Source organism: Melospiza melodia, chromosome 3 (genome assembly GCF_035770615.1).
Source record: "Melospiza melodia melodia isolate bMelMel2 chromosome 3, bMelMel2.pri, whole genome shotgun sequence".
Taxonomy (NCBI): Eukaryota; Metazoa; Chordata; class Aves; order Passeriformes; family Passerellidae; genus Melospiza; species Melospiza melodia.
Genome location: NC_086196.1, coordinates 47,276,040 through 47,297,713, shown reverse-complemented (window position 1 = coordinate 47,297,713; position 21,674 = coordinate 47,276,040). Strand labels below are relative to the sequence as shown.

Below are 21,674 nucleotides of genomic sequence, written 5' to 3'. Positions count from 1 at the left end.
AGTGTTGAAACAGGTACTGTTTAGTATTGGAAAACAGCAAAAATGTATTTAGTAACCAAAATCTACTGATGGGAATAGATGACATAACCTCAAGGAAGGGCTTTCCTGCGAACCCCACCAGTGTGAGAGAGGAGGAGAGAGAGTAAGAAGATGGGGATTTTGATACTTGGATCATATCTCACTGCTTGCATTTCCCCAGGAGATTTAGTACTACTTCTAAAAGCAGCAGCCAAAAATATGCTTTGATGTATCTTTCATCTAAGGCTATCTGTATTGATAAACTATGTTTGTGCGGGGGAAGCACTGAATCAGATAGGACTTTGTTCCCACTTCTACCACAAGTTCTTGGTGTGTCCTTGGAAAAGCAAAGAGAGTTTGTGTGCCTGACCCCAGCCTCTCTCAGCCAAGCAGAGGAGGGACCACTTACCCACACAGCAGCATGGAAAAAAGTTCTGTGCATCACGAGATGGACAGGTCCCACCGTACTGAGTCCTCCTAAAAGAAGAGAAAACAAATTGACACTGGTCAGATTCAGGCTGCTCTAAAATTAATCATATGATTCATTAGGAAGCAAATTCTTCAGTTCAGAAATTACCAGTAACAATTTTTTCTTCTGGGATTATTGCTCACACAGATGAGTGAAATAAAGGACCATTTCAAAGGTTGTGATTAATTTCAGTGCAAAGACACTGGCTTTGCTTTGATTGCAGGGGAATGTGACTTAAATTAGGCCAGCTGACTTTGTCCTGAGGAGGACTACAGTTTCTCACATGATCTGTAGCATAGCCCAACGGTGGATGGTGACCTCTCTGGCCAAAGCCACAGGGCATTCAATTCTGCCCTAGGACATTTGCCCCAGTAAAGAGAAAACAGACTGGATGGAAATGGAGTTGTCAGAAACTGTTGAGGGCAGCTATAGATTCCAGAAAAAAAGCACTTCCTCAGATCACAGGGGATGACCATTTCTCCTACTTGCACTCTGCTCTCCCATGTAACTGAGCACTCCTGGATTAAGCTGGGGAGACAGGGGGATGGAGGAGCAAGAAGCAATCTTTTTTGGTAAGAGAACATGTGTAGTAAATAACAGCTGCAAAGGCTCCCTCATGTACTGAAGTCATTATGATTCAGTGTTTTCCTTCCCAAAATCAGGCTTTAATGGGAAGCAAGTTTCAACCTTTCTAAAGGAGTACTCTACAATAAGCTTGTTAAGCTTGGAAAGTACTTTGGGAGCCCCTGGGATGAAAGGCGCTCTAGGAATGAAAGCTGATATTTACGATTATTGCTTGAAAGGAACAGAGAGGAACAGTAATGTAAAATATGAATGGCTGCTGGTGCTAAAAAACATATCATTGACTTGGTGCCAAAGAAGATAGTCCTAGCTCTCAAACCTGGATGACAAGGATTTAAGAGATGCAAAAGGTGGAAGAGACCCCTGCAAATAACAGCAAAAGCCAACCTGATTGCAGGGCAAATAGGTGTCTTGTGGGTTTTTCTTTTCTTCCTCCTAAATTGCAGGCCATATGATCTGATCTCTCTCTGCCAGCCAAAACAGATGCTTGTTAACCACAATAAGTACTGCTGCTTTGTACGCAACAGAGGAACCTACAGATCCCTTTGGACATCAGGGGAAAAAATCCTTGGTAAGTGATCATATGTTATGGAGTGGCCTAAGTAGATTCATATCTTATCTCACTCAAAGGACTAAGAGCAGATGTACTTGAGGCTAATGCAAATTAAACTTCTCTATTTTAGAAAGCTGTGAGAGAAGAGAATCAGGCTGACAGGCTCTGCTCCTGCAAACATCTACCTGCATACTTTCAGCCTGTAAAATGCCTGCTATTGATTTTACACTGGGCATCTGGCCCCCTAATGTGGCACTCCACAGCTCCTAGAGAAGATGTTTCTCTATCCAGACCTGCTATTGAGACATCTTTATGTTGGTCTTTTGCTCTTCCGCTTCTCCCTGAGAGGAGCTAAAAGAAAATCCTTTGAGAGAAAGAATTATGAATCTTGACTTCTTCAAAAACAAGCTTGAAAGTAACTCTAGTGCATAAGAAATCTTCCCTATAAAAACCCACAGGATCTCAGGAAGTGATTTTTTTTTAATATAGCAGAGAATAACACAGCATGTAGCACAGGCTGAATGCTAATATCATACACATTTAAATTAGATATAAGGTTATTATTTTTTTAATGAGCTACTGCAATGAATTAACAAAAAAGCCTGTGCACTCCAATTCACAGGTTCCAAATGAAGACAGGATACCTTTCACAGGCGTGCATCAAGCAGATGTGGGTTAGTGGGCTAGAAGAATTGGAGTGGCTCTAGGGACAAGGATTTTGCTAATGAACACCCCACCAGGTTAGCAGCCCTCTGTGTCTCTCAGAGCAAGCCTTGCAACCTCTCTGCAGGCCAGTCTCCCACATTTCAAATGTGCTCCACACCAGCCAGGAGAGCAGTATGATTGTGCTCTATGGGTCTCTGAAGGCTGAGCAGAGCCCTGGCCTCACCTCAGACTCTGGATTAATTTCATTGAATGGACACTGACAGGGCTGCCTGGCACTGCAGCTGCAGCACTGGCACACTGTAAGGGGAAGAAGGTCCCCTGGCAGCTTGTGCTGCTGGGGCTGGGGTGTGGAGTGTGCTCCTGCAAGGTCCTTTCCAGCAGCCCTCCTTTCTCGTCCTGGCAGAGTCTAATGCTGATGGATCTGCACTGGAAATAACAGAAAGTCCTTGGCCTTTTTTTCCCCCTTTATTTCTTTTTCCCTTCCCTTTAGCTATTTAGGCCAACTCTGGCTAATCATGCTCTCTAACTTATACTTAGTCACTGCCATGGCAACCATTTCAACATGCAGTTCATAGACTGCCTCTGAAACACACACACCTTGATGCTTCGGGAGAGGCATTAGGAGAGGAGAACTATCATCTGCTACACTGACACATTTTTCTACAGTATTACCTCTGGCAGCATGAATCTCTTCTTTTAGCTCTGAATAGCTCATCACTTGTTCTGTCCCCTTTTCCTCCCACCAAAATAGGTTCTTTAAAAACTGACACAGATTTATGGAGATGAAAAAGAAATGGTGTAGGAAGAGAAATGCATTTAGAAATTCCACTCTCTGCCATCTGAATTCACTCTTGTAAGAATCCTGAAAGCCTGTGCTGTTACTCCTGCACAGGAAATCCTGAGACCTGGTTATAACACGGTGCTAATAATGCCAAGGTTGTGGGTTTAATCCTCTATATGGGCCATTCACTTGGGAGTCAAATTCAATGATTCCTGTGGGGCACTGCCAACTCTAAAATTCTGTTTTGTTCTGTTGTGTCTCAGTGGAAAAGGAGAAAGCTTTGGGGGCTTGCTTTCTGGTTTTCTTGGACCCCAGGAGAGAGGCAGCAGCTCAGGAACAGGGCAGGTGCTTCTCCTTTCTCCTTTGTAAAATGGCTGTTCTTTTGAAGTGCAGCTGCCCTGAAATGTGCAAAACCAGTCTGCCTTCGTCCAAGTACAGAGAACAAGATTTGAAAGCAGTGAAAAAAGATCTACCTGGAGCACATAGGTGCATTTTTCCAACAGCCACCTCTGAGGATCTTGCTCAAGGTCTGCTGTAATTAGGTTTGCCTTTTGTCTAGTCATGATGCCTGGCACCCGGGCAGCAGTGAGGGGCTGCACAGGTGTCTGCCATGCTGCCTACAAAAGCACCATTTATTCTGCTCACACTTAACACAGTCTGCTCCCAGACAGTCAGAGGGGAGGCTCTGACTGCCAGCACCACAGCATTAAAAAAATCCTTTTTAGTTTCTTTATGTAATTATAGCTGCTGTGTGGAAGAACCTGATTCCATGTCTTGAATGTTTTATGTGTTTATGTGTGTAGGTTTTTAATGTGTATATATCACATGTAGTGTCATGCTGATCCTTATCAGGTGTAATTACACTATCCATTGCTTTCTTCCCATCTTCTTCTGTGTTTTTGTCATTGTTAGGTGGCCACTAGCCACAAACAAGGCCTGCCCTCACCACTACCTCCTACTTGACATCAATAAGAAAATGTTTCTGCTGCTGACCAAGGGAGAAGAGAAATTCAGATGCACCCACGAGCAAACAAATATTGGCACACCTAAAGTAACCTGTGTGGAACATCTGATTTCAGTTTAAGTGGTTTCAGTTTAAACTCAGCCCTCCTAGCCAGAGTAGAGCACCCTCAAACACAGTTCTTCAAACGGAACTGTTTCCTAGGAACAAAATCTGAGACACAAGGGTCAGGAGTCCCTAAGGCAGGTGGATATATCTCAGCCAGCAGGTAAATAATATACAGCAGTCACCTTTGCCCTGTTATTTTAGTACAGGCACATGCAGACATGCACGCTGCTTTATAAGAACTGCATATGTACTTTCCAGCAAGCATCATTTATGCAAACTATCTTCCACTGAAATCAAGATTCTGAGACTGCTGAAGTCAGGAAACATTGTGCGTTCAGAAAGAAACATCATGTACAGTCTATCAAATCTCTAGGACTCCTTGACTATGTATAGCATGCTTGGGAGGACCCAGATCCTCAGCTGTCCTTTCTAATCTGCAACCTAAAGTCAAGACAAAGGCTGGCAAGAGGAGAATATGGGACACAGCTGACTGCTTTTAGGCCAGATACTTTAATGCTAATGCATTTCTGTAACTGTATAATAATCATGGACAAAATTACAACACATCTGTGAATGGGGAATTCCATCTTCATGGCATGCCTACCTCACACCCAACTCTTTGGTGAATCAAATTTCTGTAAAGCACTGTCCTGAATTTAGACTGTCACCACAGCTCCCTTTCCCAATGTATCCTAATGTGTCAGTCTCCCTTGGCCTGTAGGCAAGGAAGCACTCTCACCCCCATGTGAGAGGGGGCATGGAGTGACAAAGGCCAGAAATTAAACTGGAAGTCTTTTCCTTCTTATGCCATGCATTAGCTAATGTGCCTGACACCAGCCAGACTGGCAGCATCTAGAGCAGAAAATCAAGCCAGTGAATCAGGGCACGAGTAGGGGAGCTCAACCATCCACCTCCAAGCTCTTGGTGTGGTCCTGGGTACAGTTTTGGCCCAGGACCAAACTGTTCCCAAGCATAGTCCAGGAGTTAGCATGGCCCAGGATTGTTCCCAACAGGTAGGATTGTTCCCAACAGGTAGGATTGTTCCCAACAGGTAGTCTGTATGTGACCACTTGGTTTTGGAGGGCTAGAGGGTTTAAACATCTGTCACAGCAGGGCCAGACTGTTACCCAGCCACAGAGCAGAGCACAGCTGCTGCCTGGTTTATTAGCACAGACATGCCACACCAGCCTGTGCCTCAGGCTTTGCCAGATACAGTGTCCCTGCCTTGGCTGATCAGGACACACCTCTGAGCCAGCTGTGCTGGTCCTCTCCCCCACTTTTTTCCAGTGCAGTGTCAAACTAACTTTGGCTAGAGCTGCTTCAAACCATCACATCTGACACTGAAGAGGCTGAGCAGAGCAGAGTTGATGCAGCCAGTGCCATGTCCCAGCTGGGAGCTGAGCCTATCCCCAGGAGCATCTCACTCTGCTACGTTCCACCCTACCAAATCCCACCAGGTGAGCACCTGGGCATGCCCGACTTGTAGTCAGGGGGAAAGATGATGCCATGGTTGCTTGTTTCTCCACTGGAAGGGCTTCATTTTGACTTCATACCACAGGCAAGCAGAAAAGGTTCCTCACTGGCTGGCATCATAATGGCAGCAGCAGCAGCAGCCCAACCCCTGGCATGTGGCCTCTGCAAGGCACTCCTGCCCCAGCCCCAGCCTGATGTGTCTTCCCTCACTGCTCCAGCCAAGGAGGGCCTTGGATTTAACCAAGGGGGTGCCACCAGCCAAGGACTTTAATTGCCTAAACAGGCAGTGAATGAACATAGAGTAGGCTCAAACCTGGGCTAAGCATTTGCTACAGACATACCCTCAGCACGTCTGGCACAACCATGAAATGAAGCTGGATGTCCTGAGGCCACCAGTCCGCCCTTCCTTAGCACTGTATTCCTGGGAATAGAAATCAAACCTTTCAGGGGCAGGAGAGCAGCAGCAGTCAGTGATTTTGATCAGTTTTTGTTTGATAAAAATGAAAATATGAAGGTGCCTGCATAGCCAATCTCCTGAATTTTCTCTCCTGCATTTTCCATCAGAGAAACTGACCTCTTGGGAGGTTGCATTAGCAAGCACCTCTCATTCCTCCACCCCTGCCTGGGTGGCACAATATCTCTTCACAGAACTGAGCTGAGGAAAGCTGACAGTTTACAGGCAGAGCAGAAACCTGTACTGTGCACTCTCATCTCCTTTGGAATCCAGCATTAGGCGCTGTCTTGCTTTCCAAAGAGATGTGAAAGAGATTAGAAAAAAAGTAAAAATATGGTTTTTATATTTTCTTAAGAAACATTCAGGTCTGGTTGTGTTCCAAGGGAGGGCACTGGCATAGGGCAGAGATCAGGACTGGCCTAATTTGTATGTTCCCAGGCAGGTCGGGAGAGATTGCAGAGAAAAGCAAACATTGCAAAAACCTTTTGCAATGCAAAACTCTATAAACAATTGCAAATTGTTTGAGTTAAAGCAGAGAAATTGCTTGATTGGGTTTTGAACCCTTTTCCTCCTTCCTAATAACAAGTGTTTTCCTTTTTTGCAAGCATGATCCTGGAATGAGAAGTCTCATAGTTTGGGGATATGTTCACACTGGGAACGTTCACGTGACCTTTCAGATCACATTCCTCCTATTTATAAGAGTATTAGTCATCCACTTGGAGAGCAGAACTAATACCATGTTTGTTAAATGACTAAATGCGTGCTATGAATAACCAGAGGAGGGTACTTAAAACCACAGTTACATCCAAAAGCACACAGAGAAGCCCTGGCCAGCTAACACTCAGATGGGACACAAAAAATACTACTGCATGTAAAATACATTTGAAAAAAACTTGAAGACAGTTCATTCACAGGAAGGAAGGACTAAATTAATCACATAGCTTCTTTTCCAGAGAGAGTTCACCTAGTTATTTAGACATATAGGAGACATGACACCTGAAGACTTCAATTTGACAAAAGTCCAGGCAGAACTAACTGTAAGACTAAGAGGGTGGATCACTACTCTGCTGGACCTTGGCCTTTACACTACAGAGAAAACATCAGGGTTGTGGTACTGTTTGCAACTTTGTCACTGGCAAAACACGAGGCTCAGCAGCTCTGAGTAATGCCTCACATGCTGCTTAACTTAGCTTCAGGGAAAGCACAATACAAACCATGCACGTTATTAGCCCAAACACGTTTGTGAGTCTCAGCCAACATGAGCAAACTTTCTGTGCCTCAGATCTTACCAGTGGCCAACAAACTGTCACAAGCAGTATCAGTTCCTGGGTCAGGAAAAAATGGTGCTTCCCAGGCTCTGAGGACTTCCCTGCTGCACATGCAGTAGTATCAGCACTTTTGGAAGCATTTAGCAGAACGAGATAGACGTAGTCAGTACACTCAGACCATTTTTGTAAAAGCATATGAGTGCATGCATCTGCCAGGAGAGGATCTGGAGGAGAGGAGAGGAAGAGTGAAAGACAAAAAGGTGGGTGGAACAGGAAGAAGGGAAGTGTAGACAGCAGACTATGTGCCCCTCTATAAAAGAAACACAGAAGCAGTCTGGGCTGTGTGAGGTGCCCATTTCTGACAGCAGGGAAAATGGAAATGGGAACAGCTCTGCAAAGAATTTACAAGAGTTTTGAATAATGATATGCAAATTATGGGCTGGAATGCAGAGTATTAAAGGGCTTTGAGTTCCCACCTGCCCCTCAGTTTAGCATTAAAGTCCAGTGACGTGCTTTCATACTCCAGAAGATGGTGTTGGGGGGTGCACTACACTTTGGCCAGACTTTCTAAGGGTGAGGTTGGGCATTGCTGGCAGGAGGTGCCCAGCTGCAGTCACCTGGCACATCAGGGAGCTGCCCCTGCCAGCACCTTCCCAGTGCCAGCCTGCCCAGAGGGAGACCAGCGCCACACCGCAGGCAGCTGCTGAAAGGTTCAGTGGGAAGGCGGCAGCTAAAGGTGCAAACATCACTTCCTCATTGCAGCCTCTGTGAATGGCCCTGCCTGTGCAACACAGAGGATGTTTTGAATGGCAGAGCACAGGCAGTGAATCATCATATAATCACTGCTGGTGTGTCCCAGGCTCAGTGTATCATCAAGCCTTCCTTTGGGTCAAGTAACCATCTGGGTCTGACTCACCGCCACCGCACAGGTTTCTCCTGGCGCAGGCCGGCGTGGTCAGTGAGCAGAGCTGATTGAATGTGCTCTCACTGTTCCACCCGTGGCCCGGGAGGGCTGGCCAGGCTGGGTGCAGCTTTCCATGCAGACCCTGCTAGCACAGAGGGTTCCCACAGATCACGTAGTCTGTTGGGCACAAAAGTCAGGTAGCTAATTGTTAACCATGTAAGTTATCGCTGTTTCCTTAAAAACTCCTCATGGGTCAAAGGGTTAGCACTTTCACGGGCTAGAGCTGTGTCAGTAGCAAGACAAGTCCTCCAAAACACAGAATAATTGAAGCTGACAGGGACCTCAGAAGGTCATCTGGTCTGACATCCCTACAAAGCCAGGCTTGAACACCCCCCTCCTAGTCCTCAGAGTCTGAGCTGCCAACATAGAAAAAGGAGAAATCCCACATAAGCCAAGGAGCACTTGTGCTGCTGAAGTCCCACCCAGACCACAGGTAAGAAATAAAAATGATGGGAAAATCCAGCAACATCAGGTAGTAGCAGAAGGCCACTGGAAAGACAGAGTAAACTGAGGGAAAGACTAGCAAAACTAGTATAGGAGAGAGAGAAGGCATGTTTGCTTCCTTTGCTGACAAGATGGAGGCAAGAAGGGTGGTATGGAGACAAATCTCCTTTCTCTCAGTTTGCTGCACATGGAAAGAAGCCACCTCCTGACACCATGAAGGCAAAGTAAGAGTCAAGGTTGTTGCAGCTGGAAGAGGGAGCAGAGTCCGGGCTCCACCCTGCCTGCACAGTTCTTCCTTTGCAGGCCTTGAGAGGGGTGGAGGGAAGGGGCAACCCTCATTCCTCTCTAGGCCAGATGGGAGCAGGGTTCACCAGGTCTCACCTCCACCCTGTCACTAATATCAAATAATAATAGTATTTAGCACTTCCATAATTACCTTTGCACTCTCATATCACAGACACAGCTGAATTGGAAGTCATTAAGATCATCATAATGAGCTTCAGTGGATCCTTTCAGTCAGAGGCATTATTTAGCTGGCCCTCATTTTCGTGGTTACATCTGAATAAGCACTCTGCATTGAGGTGAGGTTTGCCAATGAGACACTTTGGCTTAAAGGCAGTCTCCTACTTGCAAAGGCAGAATAAGTGTCATTATGCATCATGTTTCACCAGACTTCAAAATGCCAAGGAAGGTAAGTCAGCCTACAGCTGACTCCACCTTCAATTTGTAAGAGCTGCGAAACTCTCCCATGGACCGGCACGTGGGGAAGGTCTGCCATGACCCCCAGTTATGGAAGCTGCCTTTCTAGAGGCCTTCAATGCTCAATACAAGCAGCCACCACAACCTGTCACTGCAGGGGTCAATTCAGCAAGAATTGTTACTAAAGCAGAGAGGGCAGAAGGCCAGAAGCCCTGGGAGCACCTTGCACTGGGAACAGGAGCACCGTGCTGACCTAGTGAAGGGCTGGGCTGCTGGCCAGAGCTCGGGCGGGCACGTGGACACATGGCTGTTGCTTGGCTGAGCATTGCTGGGGCCTGTGAGCAGAACTGAGTCCAGAGCCATCTGCAGAACAGGGATCTGCTGATCCTGGGTCTACTTACAGTCTCACTGCAGATTTCCTCCTTTGGCCTTTCACTAAGAAGGAATTAAGTGCCCCTTTAATTGTGGTTACTTCAGTTCCCTATTCATAAATGCAAATAAAGGCACTTATTTCTCCCATTTTTGTTCGCCCTTTGTGTTTGAGCTGTGAATCCCTTGGGAATCCACAGCCCACATATCAAGGCCTTCTAGGTGTACCTGTCTTATTAACAACAAAAGTAATGTGCTGCTTTTGTTACTGAAGTAGGAGGAAATGTAGGCACACGGAACAAACCCTTGTAATGCTATTTCTTATGTTTAAAAAAAAGAACAAAAAGGTAATAGAGTGTATACTTTGACCAAGAGCAAAGGTAAAATCACAGCAGCTGACTCAGTGTAACATAAAGAACTTAATAGAGTTGGCAACGTTTCAGCCTGCCTTCTCAGGAACACGAACATGGGAATGTGTTAAGAGTAGCATTACGTATCCAGAACAGTGTCTGAATGAAAGAAAAGAGTTAGTGTTGGGCAAAAGTATTATTTTCAGCAGCAAGAAAGTTATGCCGGCAAAGCGTGAGCACAAACTTGTGTTTATTTCTTGGGGCTCAGTTACTGCCAACATTACAAATAAACCCAATCAAGGCAGAGAATCTAAGCCTGCACTGCTGGCCCCAAATACAGCTGAAACACTCTCCCAAAGTGCTTGTGACCTAACCATTCAATCCATCCTCCAGAAGCAGGTTAAAACAGAAAACTTGGGCAAGAACCAAACAAGCTTCAGTGCAGCTTAGAAATACAATTAAGACACAAAGCTGTTTCTCTACTTCAAGACAAACTGGCTGTTACAAAAAATATTGAGGAGCAATGACATTTCCTGAGCTCTGGCTGTATCTGCAGTGGAAAGGAGTTTCCCATGCCATTTCCTTAATTAGCACAAATATGCTGACAACCCTCTCCATGCTGAAATCAAGCCATAGGTCACTAAAAAGTTGATCTATCTACGCATCCAAATTCACCACATGCTGAGCCAACACGTTGCAAAGCCATAATCAGTACCCAGATTATAACATGGCTTTGTCATGCATCCAGCTGCTGAAACAAACTTGGATGTCCCAATATGAAACCTATTTGTCCTGGAGTCAGCAAACAAGAAAAGTGCCAATATAGACATTCAATGTTTTGCAAGTGCTAGGATTGTGTACTGGCATTTATTGGATCATTTTGACCATTACATGAATTTATAAATATGACCAGTTGAATTAGAGAAATAACATGATCTGAAGATCAGATTCTAAGCTTGCTTAAACTGAAATAAACAGGGAATAACTCATTCAGCATCCAGTAATTTACTTTGGTTTCATCATGGAGAGATCAAGGCCACAGTTACCTCTTTACACAGCTTGATCTGAGCTTTAGTCCTTGTCAACAGCACGTGCTATAGCACAATCATGCAGCAGTTGAACAGAAAAGACAGCTTGCCAATACAGTAAATAGCGTAGTAGCAGCCCTAGGGAAAAGTTTAGCAACCTTATGACAGGTATGGTTTATGGGTGTGAACCTGAGCCTTGTTCCTCAGACAGTTTTTGCCTTGTTGGTAACACAGCTGGCAGAACAAACCCCAAACACAATTTATGCCTGGCCAGCTCCTGGCCAGCTCACAGCTAATCCTGAATGGAAGCTGTGATGTCTAAGCAGTTTCCTCCTGGCCAAGCAGCCCATGTTCCGTGACCGGTTCAGTAAGGTCACTGCCTGCCGTGCGGACAGGGCACTGCAGCGTGCCAGCGGGACTGCCTGACCCCTTCTCCCACATTCCAGCTGTCCCTGAAGTAGTGCATCCCACAGGACGCTGCACCAGGGGCTGCTGCTCTCGGAAGGCTTCTTCCAGGAATCCACCTCCATCGTTCCTGCTCTATGGCGTCAGTGCCCACATTTTCCCAGAATCACTTGGCACCAGTGTGGCTGGACAGCATGGCAGGTAGCCCTGCCAGCATAGCTGCTGCTTGGAAAACCTGCCCTGTGCGTGTAAGCTGAGCATTTCACTGGGTACCCGCTATAACTCTTTTAGCTGGATACAAGGTCACAGTTGTGAGTAACAAGAATGTCTCTTTGATGACATTGACATAAATTACCTGTACTTGCTTGCCAAATAAAAATCATAAAAAAGAACACCAGAAAGTGATGTCCCATGAAGAACAAATTAGATCCCATTTTGTGTCTCTTCACCTGTAGAGACAGGTTTGAATGTCACTGAATTCTAAACTTGTGACTATCACCCAGCCCAAAATGAATGAAACCAGGCTTATGGCTAAGTCTGTAACTTTCCTCTTGAGCTGTTTTCTTTCCTGAATTTTATTTTACTATATTTATTTATTCATTTCAATAATTGCCCTTCAGTACCACATCTTTAAGGCACAAATGCACTGTCATCTGCCAAAACAATTTTTCCTTAGGCACTGTCAGTAAAAGCACATCCTTCAAATTTATCGTGACTTGATGGGACTCCTCCTGAGCTGGTGAGGCCAGAGAGAAAACTATGCCAAGGGCCAGAGACTGCAAGCACTCCCAACTGGCCTTGGCTTCCATTTGAGATACATGCAGCTGAGCCCTCATGGGGGCAGCTGGACACTTCAGTGGTTACATGGGGAAAGCAGACAGATGTCCCTGCCTGCTTGCAGAAGGACAAGAAACTGACAGGAAGCAAAAGTGCTTCCTACTACTCAGACTGCACCCTGAACCCCTGTTGCTGTTAGACAACCTTAGTCTCCCAGGGAGAAGGGGAGGGATGGATTGAAAGTAAGTCTGACCTTCCTGGAAGAATGGACTTACTGATGCTGTGCTGGGCTGAAATATGAAACCACTGAAACTCCAGGCCTAGAGAGTGGGAATTACCAAAACAAGCCCAGCACGATGCAGTAAAGCAAACTAAGTCTCACACAGCAGCTTCCTCTTCCTATTCCTTCTCTCTGAAAGACACTCTGCACATTTTAACCACATGGCAGCAGTGATGTAGATGCCAAGAAAGCTGACAATGTCCGGCTGTGCGTCAGCACAAGCCAGAGGGACATAAATCACGCAAGGTGCAGGCAGTCAACTGATTCTCCATTGTGCTCAAGCAGTGGCAAAAGTCCCCATCCACACAAAGACTGACACACCTTTGCCTCCCACTGACCTCAATATAAAATTCATATTTGGAGAACAGAACCCCATGATCCTGGCCTCATTTACACCAGTTTCACACAGTTATGTCCTTGGGAATACCCCATCTTTGCACAAGTGTTCCCAAGACCAAACCTGTCTCACTCAGCATCTCTGAGAACCACTAGGTCTTTCTTCACTGAAGGAAAAGAAAAACAAACAAAAGCTTGACATGGCTGGAAAGCTGCTTTTAATCTCCCCCAGTTACCAATGAAGACAGATTAAGGAGCTCACAGACAGGAGGGCAGCTTGGAGCCTGCAGATCCTTCACTGAATACATGAGCAAGCACCACACAAAGCTCCCCTGAAGTGCCACAGCTGCTGGGCCCTGGCCAGGAGGCACCACCAACACAAGGCAAATCTCCACAGTAATCTTTCTCTGGGGAGTTTCTGCTGCACTGGCATGGCTGAGCTGCTGCTTTAGAATGTCAAAGTCCTCCCTGCTGGAAATGAGAGCACCACTCACAGCATACACCTCACTTGAGCTGGCATTGGTTTCTTCCCATTTTCTAGCCTTTGCCATGACAGTTTAAAGGTTTGGGTCTATGCCTTGTTTACAAACTCGGCTCAGGACAAAAACTCCAGGTTTTAGTTTGCTGACCAAAGGCTAACAGGCCTGACCTCAGTCATTCGCTCATCAGGGGACTTACTGAAGAAATAGGAAGTGCTAAACCAGAAAATGCCCAACACTGATGGCCCAAGAGGAGTCTTGCTGCTTTTCTTACCTCATAGACAGCACTCTGCTCAATGAACATCCCACAGCACACTACACAGGAGAAATGATCTCTATCCCAGACATTGTAAAATACTGTACTGCGTTACTAGCTGGAGCAAGGATGTGGTGCACAAGTCCCAGACAGCCTTGGAGGCAGGATTACTCATGCATCACAAAACTCAGATGAAGTTGTGCTACTTGCACTGCTGTTGGGCAAGGTGGAGAGAGAGACAGACTTTAACATTTCCAGAAGACTTGTTTTAGCAACTGATGACATATGGGGACAGGATTCACCAAGCCTCCCTTGGCTCAAGAATACAAAATCCTATTTCCCCATATGCCATTTGCTAGCCACCTAGTCAAGTGCTGTTTTAAAGCTCTAGGCTTTAAATTCTTCCTGGTTAATTCATTGTATTGACCTCTGCCCTGCCAGAGGGGCAAAGACCCTTGCTTTGGGAAACCATTTTCCCACAAAGTTATCTGAGCTGGCTCTGCCCTTCCCCCAGAGGTTAATTGTGTCTACAACCAGCATCTTGAATTGATGAGATCCCAAAGGAATAAGTGGCTTACACAGGTGGAATTCGGTAGAGATAATGGAAGTAAACACCAGCTTGATATTTGAGGAGTTTCTGTGGACAGTTTCATTTGTGCCTACTAGCCTACAGGTGTCCTACAAGCCAAGGATGCTTCAGCTGACTCGTTTTTTCACACCACCCTCGCCTGCTTCTAAAAGCATCTCTCCTTTTGATCACATGGCAGCAGGTACTCACTTGCTTACACACACAGCAGTGCTACAAGTGACTGTGCTGAACACGTGCTGCACTGGTGAGCTCTGCAGTATTATCTGTGGCTGTAGGGCCACCACCCCTCCCACACTGTCTCACTTTTCTCAGTGTAACCCCAGGTTTGGCCCTACTCAAGCCTTGGCCACTTTTCAGAGGGAAGCTTGCTCTTCCTCTCCTCCACCCCTCTGAGCTCAGCAATCAGGAATACAGAGGAAAACTTCTGCTCATTTGCACTTGGGATGAGCAAACAGCAGCCCACACTCTGTCCAGCAGCGTGAATGCCAGGTTATGTGAGGACATGCCAGCAGGGCTCACATACCACTGCTGGGCCATGAGCACTTCAGATATGACTCTGCTCCGGAGACTGAAATATAAACAGCAATTTCTGGGAGGAGTGGCTCCATACAAATACTCCCCCATCTTAGTCACAGGCTGAAATAAATAAATAAATAATCAAAGCCATATAATCTCCCAGTTGGCATGCTCAGAGTCATGTGACTGGTGCCAGCCCTCACCCCAAGGTGAAACATGGATCCAAAGACTGGGCCCTGGTTTTGTGGTGCTCCAATGGCACAAAGGGGACAGGCAGCAGCCCCTAACTGGGCAGGCACAGACTTCACCCACCTGGCAGACAGCAGAGCCCAGCTGTGTGCCACCTGCTCCCAGCTCCAGCATGCTTACATAAGGGAAATACTGAGGGGGCGAGGACATATGTAACCCAGAAATCCCCACGTGACCAAGTGGATCCAAAGTGAATCTATCCCACCCTAAACCACATCTGGGAGGCAAAACAAACAAGGGCCACTGCACAGCAGGGACCTGAAGTGGCTGGTGAACAGGCCTAAGGAAGCAGTTTCCTCTTTCCCTGTGCTTTGGTGAATGGGAATTGTTATGCAGGGAGCCAAGAGGGCACACTGGGGCAGAATCAGTCTAGACTTGCTCTGCTTCTTGTCCTCCTTCCCGCAGCATCTGCTGCTGGCCCCTGTCAGAGGCAGGATAAAGAGCTAAGCAGACCTTGCATCCGGCACAGCACCGCCATTTGTACTCCCCTGCCTTGTGAGCCTGGCCAAAGCTCCTGCCTGTGCATGAAAGATGATCCCAGTGTTAAATATATTCCTCCTCTTTGTCCAAACTAGAAATGGCTCCTCAGCCTACAACATCACCGGCTATGTTAAAACATCTAAGTATAATCAGGAATGCAGATGGAGGTCCAAGCATGGGTAAGAAACGATGAGACTATTTTAACAGGAACTATCCCAATGGGCTCTGAAAGCTACCCAAAGTGTATCTGCATGTTGCTAATTATATTTACTGGTGGTGGTTGGCATTTTTTTTCAAGCTGAAGATGAGTCAGAAAAAGAAAAAAAAGTCCTTTATGTTGTGGTAGCAGAAGGATGTCTCCTGAGGGTGTATGTAATGCACTACTGTCACGGCATGACAATGGAAAAACTGACTGCTGAGCCAACCAAACCCCCATAAATACCTAATGATATCTCTCTTGGCCCAGATTTTCTACAAGTCGGTGCCTGAACTGCATACAAAATGACAATCGATATGAACGGATCTCTTTTCTCAACAGAGCCAGAATTTAAGAGCCCAGCTGAGCATTATATTCCAGTTCATACAAAGACATCCTTTTAAAGGTCTGTCACAATAACTTAAAGGTGGTGATCCAGCAGAAAAACTGCTAGGCTTCTCCTCACGATCTCCCCCACGCTCCAGCCAAGAGCACAAAGAACAGCTGGCCTCAGCGAACAGACAGTGTTATTAATTACAACATGGTGACACAAACAATGACTGCCTAGGTATGTTATTGGGTCTGCATTCATGTGGGAAAAGAACAACATTTTCTTCCTTTTCTCCTTCTTCTCCTCCTCCTGGCTTGAGTAGCTCTGCCACCTCGTGTACTTGGCAGGGGAGGCAGCCGTGCCAAGCACCTGGCCCAGTTACAGGTATGTGCACAGACACAGGGAGCCCGTTGTGAGAAAACCCAGCCTTAGCAAATTTCTCTGGCCATCGTCCAGCCTCTGCACATGGGGCAAGAGACTCTCCCTGGCCGCGGTTACATCAGTCACCACCACCTCCCTCCCTCAATGTCATGGCACGGGAAGAGGCTGCCAGGGAGGGGGGAGGGGGGCGGTGGAGAGAGGGAGAGTGAGAGAGAGAGAGAGAGGCAGTCGCTGTTTTTTTGAAACAGGCTGTCCAAAAAACATTACAACACCCTTGCCGGTTTCCAGTGGGTTTGCTCAGTTCCTCCCTTCCCGTGAAGACCACACAGGCTTCGCGAGGGCGTTCCGCCCTGCCGCAGAAAGGCGGTCTCTGGGGCCCACCGCTCCCGGCAGCCGCTGCGCAGCATCGTGATTCCCCCCACTTCCTCCAGACGCTCTCCCACTTTCCATCGAGGGCCGCAACCAAACTCAAAAGCTGATATTTAGAGAGGAAAACATAAGCGTTTTCTTTCTTTTTTCTTTTCTTTTTTTTTTTATTTCCCTCCAGAGGGAGACTTTTCATGCTGCTCCGCCGCCAGCAGAAGGGGAGGGGGGCAGGGCTGGAACTCGGAGCATTTGAAGCCCTTCACGGTTCCACTCGCTCCTCTCACCTGCCTCTCCTCTGCCTGCTGCAGTCCCTCGCACCCTGCCGGCCATGCAGGCTGTGGGCACAGAGGGTGCCCGAGGCAGCCCTCGGGGTCCCGGGCCTCCCTGCCTTCCCAAGCCGGCAGCAGGTCACAGGGGCCCGGGCTGGGACTGCCAGCGCCGGCGGGCTGGAGCACCGCTGCCGGCACGGCCATCGGCCACATCCCCAGCTCCCACTCTTGGCTACTGCCAAGGGTAAATTTAGAATGATCCTCCCAGCAGTGACTGGGAATCTTTGCAAGGCCTCAGAGCAGACCCTGGACAAAGGATGGCACTTTAGAACAGTCATCTGGGGTGTGGTGTAAGCAAAATCACCCTATAAAATAGAGCAAAACTGGCAAACTTATTGCTCCTGGCATGAATGTACTTCCATATTGATTCAACACTTGAAAAGGCAGTGAATGAGAATGAGGATGTCCTTTCTTCAAACCCTCCAGCAAATTCACTTTCGCTTTTGGCAACCTGCTGTTTTCTCACCCCTCAGCTCCCTCACCCTGACCGCAGCAGCACCTTCCTCCACCGCCAAACCCTCTGCGCTGCCTCCCCTCGCTGCCTCCTCTGCTCAGCCTCTTGCCTGAAGTGCTCAGAGAGGAAGAGCTGAAATTTTTGCCTGCCTGCCTCGGCAAAAGCAGGGAGACATTGCTGAAGTGCACTGGGAAGCCATCACCCATGCGGGGAGCAGAGCTGAGCCCCGGGCTGTGAACCTGCCCCTCAGCCCTGCCTCTCCCGGGACAGGAGCCCGCGCGGGTCTGCGAGCTGGCCGCATCGGGGTAGCTGTTCTCAGTCAGAGGCTCTGGAAGGATTATTTGGCTGCAACATATCATATGACTTTGTTCTTAGAGTTACATTTTAACTGAGAAAGTTTAACAAGTATGACTTATGGGCTTCTAAAATTGGCAGCAGAAAAATGAGCTGAGGAAGTCATGGAAAAAAACCACAAGCGAGGCCATTCCATGTTATGCACAATTTCTGGGCTCTTTTTCCAATCTTCTGGTTTTTTTGGATGGTGGAAAATATTTTCCAGCTACACAGGCCTGGCTTCACTGAGTATGTATTTATGCCAAGTTTATAAAAAGCAGCTGCAGACATGGTTGAATGAAAGGATTACACTGCTGTCTGTCTTCCAGAAGGTGCTTCAGTTCACACCCTGTCCCATAGAGCAAGGCTCGCTTCTCAAATCTCCATGAATTTATGTAAGGAAGGACAAAATTTGAACCACACAATACAAACAGCTATGGCTGTGCATGCCAGTGGGCACGCATGTGTGTACACACAGCTCTCTGGATAGCTACTAGCAGTTCCTAGCCACTGCTAACGCTGGCTTTTAGCATTCAAAGTTTACCACCATTCCTCCAGCCTCTCCCCACCCTACAGCTTGGTCCATCTTCCATGAATACAAAAATGGGGAGAGGGCTTTCAGGGTCGAGACCCTGGTCTCAGTGTATTTCTGCTCCCTTCTTCATGCATACCTGCTCTCCAGATGCTCCCACTGAAATTCAGGCTTCACCAACCTCACGTATTTTCAGGCTGCCAGCCTTTAAGGCTAGGAGGGATTGCTGGAAGCGTGCAGCCTGATCCTCTCTGCAGCACACAACACTGAATTTCAATCAGGAACCCAGGCATCAGAGGCATAACCTTAATTTTCAGCCATGCCTCATCACAGTCTTGGCCTGATACACTAGTCACAAGAGGAGAGTCACAAATAATTCTTCACTCTCCAAAACCGAATAGCTCCAGGGGGTGGGGGGAGGATACAAACTGAAAGCAAATGTATATAAAAAGGTAAGATAGGTGGTAAGCTGCAGATCATGCATTACAGATCTGTATCCTGCTGTTTTTTCAGTCAACTATGTTGGAATAACAGTACTGAGAACGACAGTGTTACATCAGGAATATCGGTCAAGACAATATTTCCTGGCAATTGTTTGAGAAATGCTTTTCTCACAGCTAATTTCTCCCAAGAGGCTGTGTTTTCTCTGTTTTTAGAAGGAGAGTGATTAAGAAGGAAGGTTTTCAAACCTCTGCACCCTGCTGTGGGACAAAGAACTGTGGGGGAAAGAAGGGAAAAAAGAAAGAAAAGAAAAAGGCACAACAGCTGTAATGTTCTATGAAATGATTTTGTTCTGTTCTCTTGCCGAGGTGGTGGGTGCAATCATCAGTTTGGCAGAGATAAATAGAGGAAAAGAGCCCTTTTTCAGGAGCCGCGGCTGCAGGAGTGCCACATTGCCATCTAGCGACACGGGCTCTGCAAGCCGCAGCAGCGGGGCTCCTGCACCGGTGCCACCGCTGGCCAGCACACCTGGACATGGGAGCCCCTTTCCTTCTCGTGATTTACAGCCAAGCTTGAAAACTGCAAAACTGCTTGCTCTATTAAAGACGGGTGAAGGAAGGCAAGGGGAAAAGGGAAAAATTCCTCCATAAAGAAGTTTAAGATGAACTTGGCTTTGTTAGGAAAAGCTGGGTTTTACACTGAGGCCCAGACAGATTTTCAGCTTCCATTGCTGCTGCTACTGCTGCTGCACACAAAGCTACCACAGCTTCATCATCTTCTGCACTTATCACACAGATGTCTGTGGCAAAATGATGGGCTGGCAGAAACAGTGAGCACTACCTGGTCCCATGGAGACAGGTCTGAATCTAGACCTGATGCCCTGTCCCCAGTCATGTTGGACCAAACAGCTGTGTGCCCTGATGCTATCTGCAGTGCCAACCCTGAAAATTTGACTCCCCTGTGTACATCTGCAATGTACCTCTGCATTTGTATTCTGAAAAGAATACAAATGGTAACCTTTCAACACTTTAAAAAAGAAAAGCCCAAGTGCTAAGCCCTTTAGACAGCAAAAGGCACTCGGACTTCAGAAGATGCCCAGCAAAGGGCAGCGTATAAATTCTTTTGTATGATCTTCACACAGCAAGTTAAAATGTAAAAAGAGCTTTGGTGTATGAGAATACTGACACTCACTGAAAGCTGTTAAATTGAAAGATATTGGCTACAGCAGACTTATATTTACCCAGAAAACAAAAACATTTCCAGTGCCTAAACCCTGTCAGAAGACACCCTCATTTTGGGAAGCAATGAAAGAAGCCTTGCATCAGGCATCCAAGACTGCCCACAAAGCTCTGCTTCATGGCACATGCCCTTCCCACTGAAATAAATGAGCAGTCTCACACCTTAAAGGCATTGAAAGGTGATTAGCAGCAGACTGTATTGGCTCTGGGGCAAAGGATGATGTGTCTAGATAATCATTAACTCTGTGTCTCTGGCCCCTTATTCTGTTGAAGCCTCACAAGAGCACAGCTACACTGCATCTGCAGGCATGTCACAAAGGGTGATATTCTTTGATATTAACAAAAAATAATGTGGTCTTCCAAGAAAAAAGGAAAATGCGCCGAAGTTCCCCCAAATGAAGATAATCAGTGTTGCTGCAGAGAACTACTCTTTCAGCAGCATGTCTTCAAAATCCCAGTGATAGTCTCTACAAATTCTTTGGTGACTACATATACTATGAGGACCTACAAATACTTAGAATTTACAACACCACGCCTGCATCAATTAATAACAGAGTTTGCAGTGTCACCCCCTGAGACCCACATCCCCTGCAACATTATCAGAAGCTGGGCAGGCAGAATTTGAACACTCAGATTTTGAAAAAGGGAAGGCCATGAAGATTCCTGAGTCTGAGCCACTGCTGGTTCTGTCAGACTGCAGTCTGTTTCTTTTTTTCTTTAAAATCAGGGTGAGATCACTGTTTTTCTTGAAAATGTGCTGCCCAAGGTAGGAGATACCTATCTTTAAAAAGATCTAAAGTCTAATGACAAATATTGTCAGGCCTGCTGAAGATCTTCAAGGGCAATGCAGCAGAGAAAACACTGCTCCCAGCTGACAAGGTCCTAACACCATTCTGGAAACAACGAAAATAAGACAGGGATTCTACATAGGAGTAATTCTTTTTTCCTTGCTTCACATTTTATGACCAAAAGCATGGGGAGAGCACTGCCCCAGTATCAATCATTCCATCTCAGGGGATGTGTTCCCTTTAATAAACCAACATAATTTATGAGCACTCACTTTCATAGTTGCCCAGAGAAGCCAAGGTGCCCAAGTTGTGCTCAAGCTTAGTGCTCAAGCTCCCACTAAGTACCAGACAATCCATTGGTTCTTGAGCGTGGCAGGGCACACCAGTCTCATCATCTGACTTCCTGAACATATGGTTACCACATAACCTGCCAGGCATGTCCTCCTCTGCTTTCTGGAAACCAGCTCCAAAATAGAAAAAGGAGGATAGAGCCAACAGAACTGCTCTAACCACCAAGACTTGGAGGGTCAAAAGCATGCTTTAGAAGGCTGCATTGTTTTTAAGGATGGGGCAGCTGCCCAAAACTGGGCTACAACTTTCTCTCTGTAAAGTACTTCTGCAATCTGCAACTGTTTTATCAGGTTGTCAAGCATTCACAGTTTGCAATCCAACATTTAAGATGGACACTGACTCACTGCATTGCCTTCTAGGCTGTTTCCCTTATTTATGCC

The 21,674-nt window shown here is 46.7% G+C and overlaps 1 long non-coding RNA gene across 4 annotated transcripts in view; it reads right to left on the bottom strand.

Moving 5' to 3' along the window:
• LOC134416738 (uncharacterized) overlaps nucleotides 1-721 on the bottom strand; it is a 148,595-nt gene extending 147,874 nt beyond the window's left edge. For all 4 annotated transcript variants that reach the window (XR_010027357.1, XR_010027355.1, XR_010027358.1 and 1 more), the window contains exons 1-2: nucleotides 596-721; nucleotides 428-495 (exon numbers count right to left, since the gene is read on the bottom strand). This is a non-coding gene — a long non-coding RNA (uncharacterized LOC134416738). The remainder of the gene's footprint in view (nucleotides 1-427; nucleotides 496-595) is intronic.
• Nucleotides 722-21,674: the final 20,953 nt, after the last annotated feature.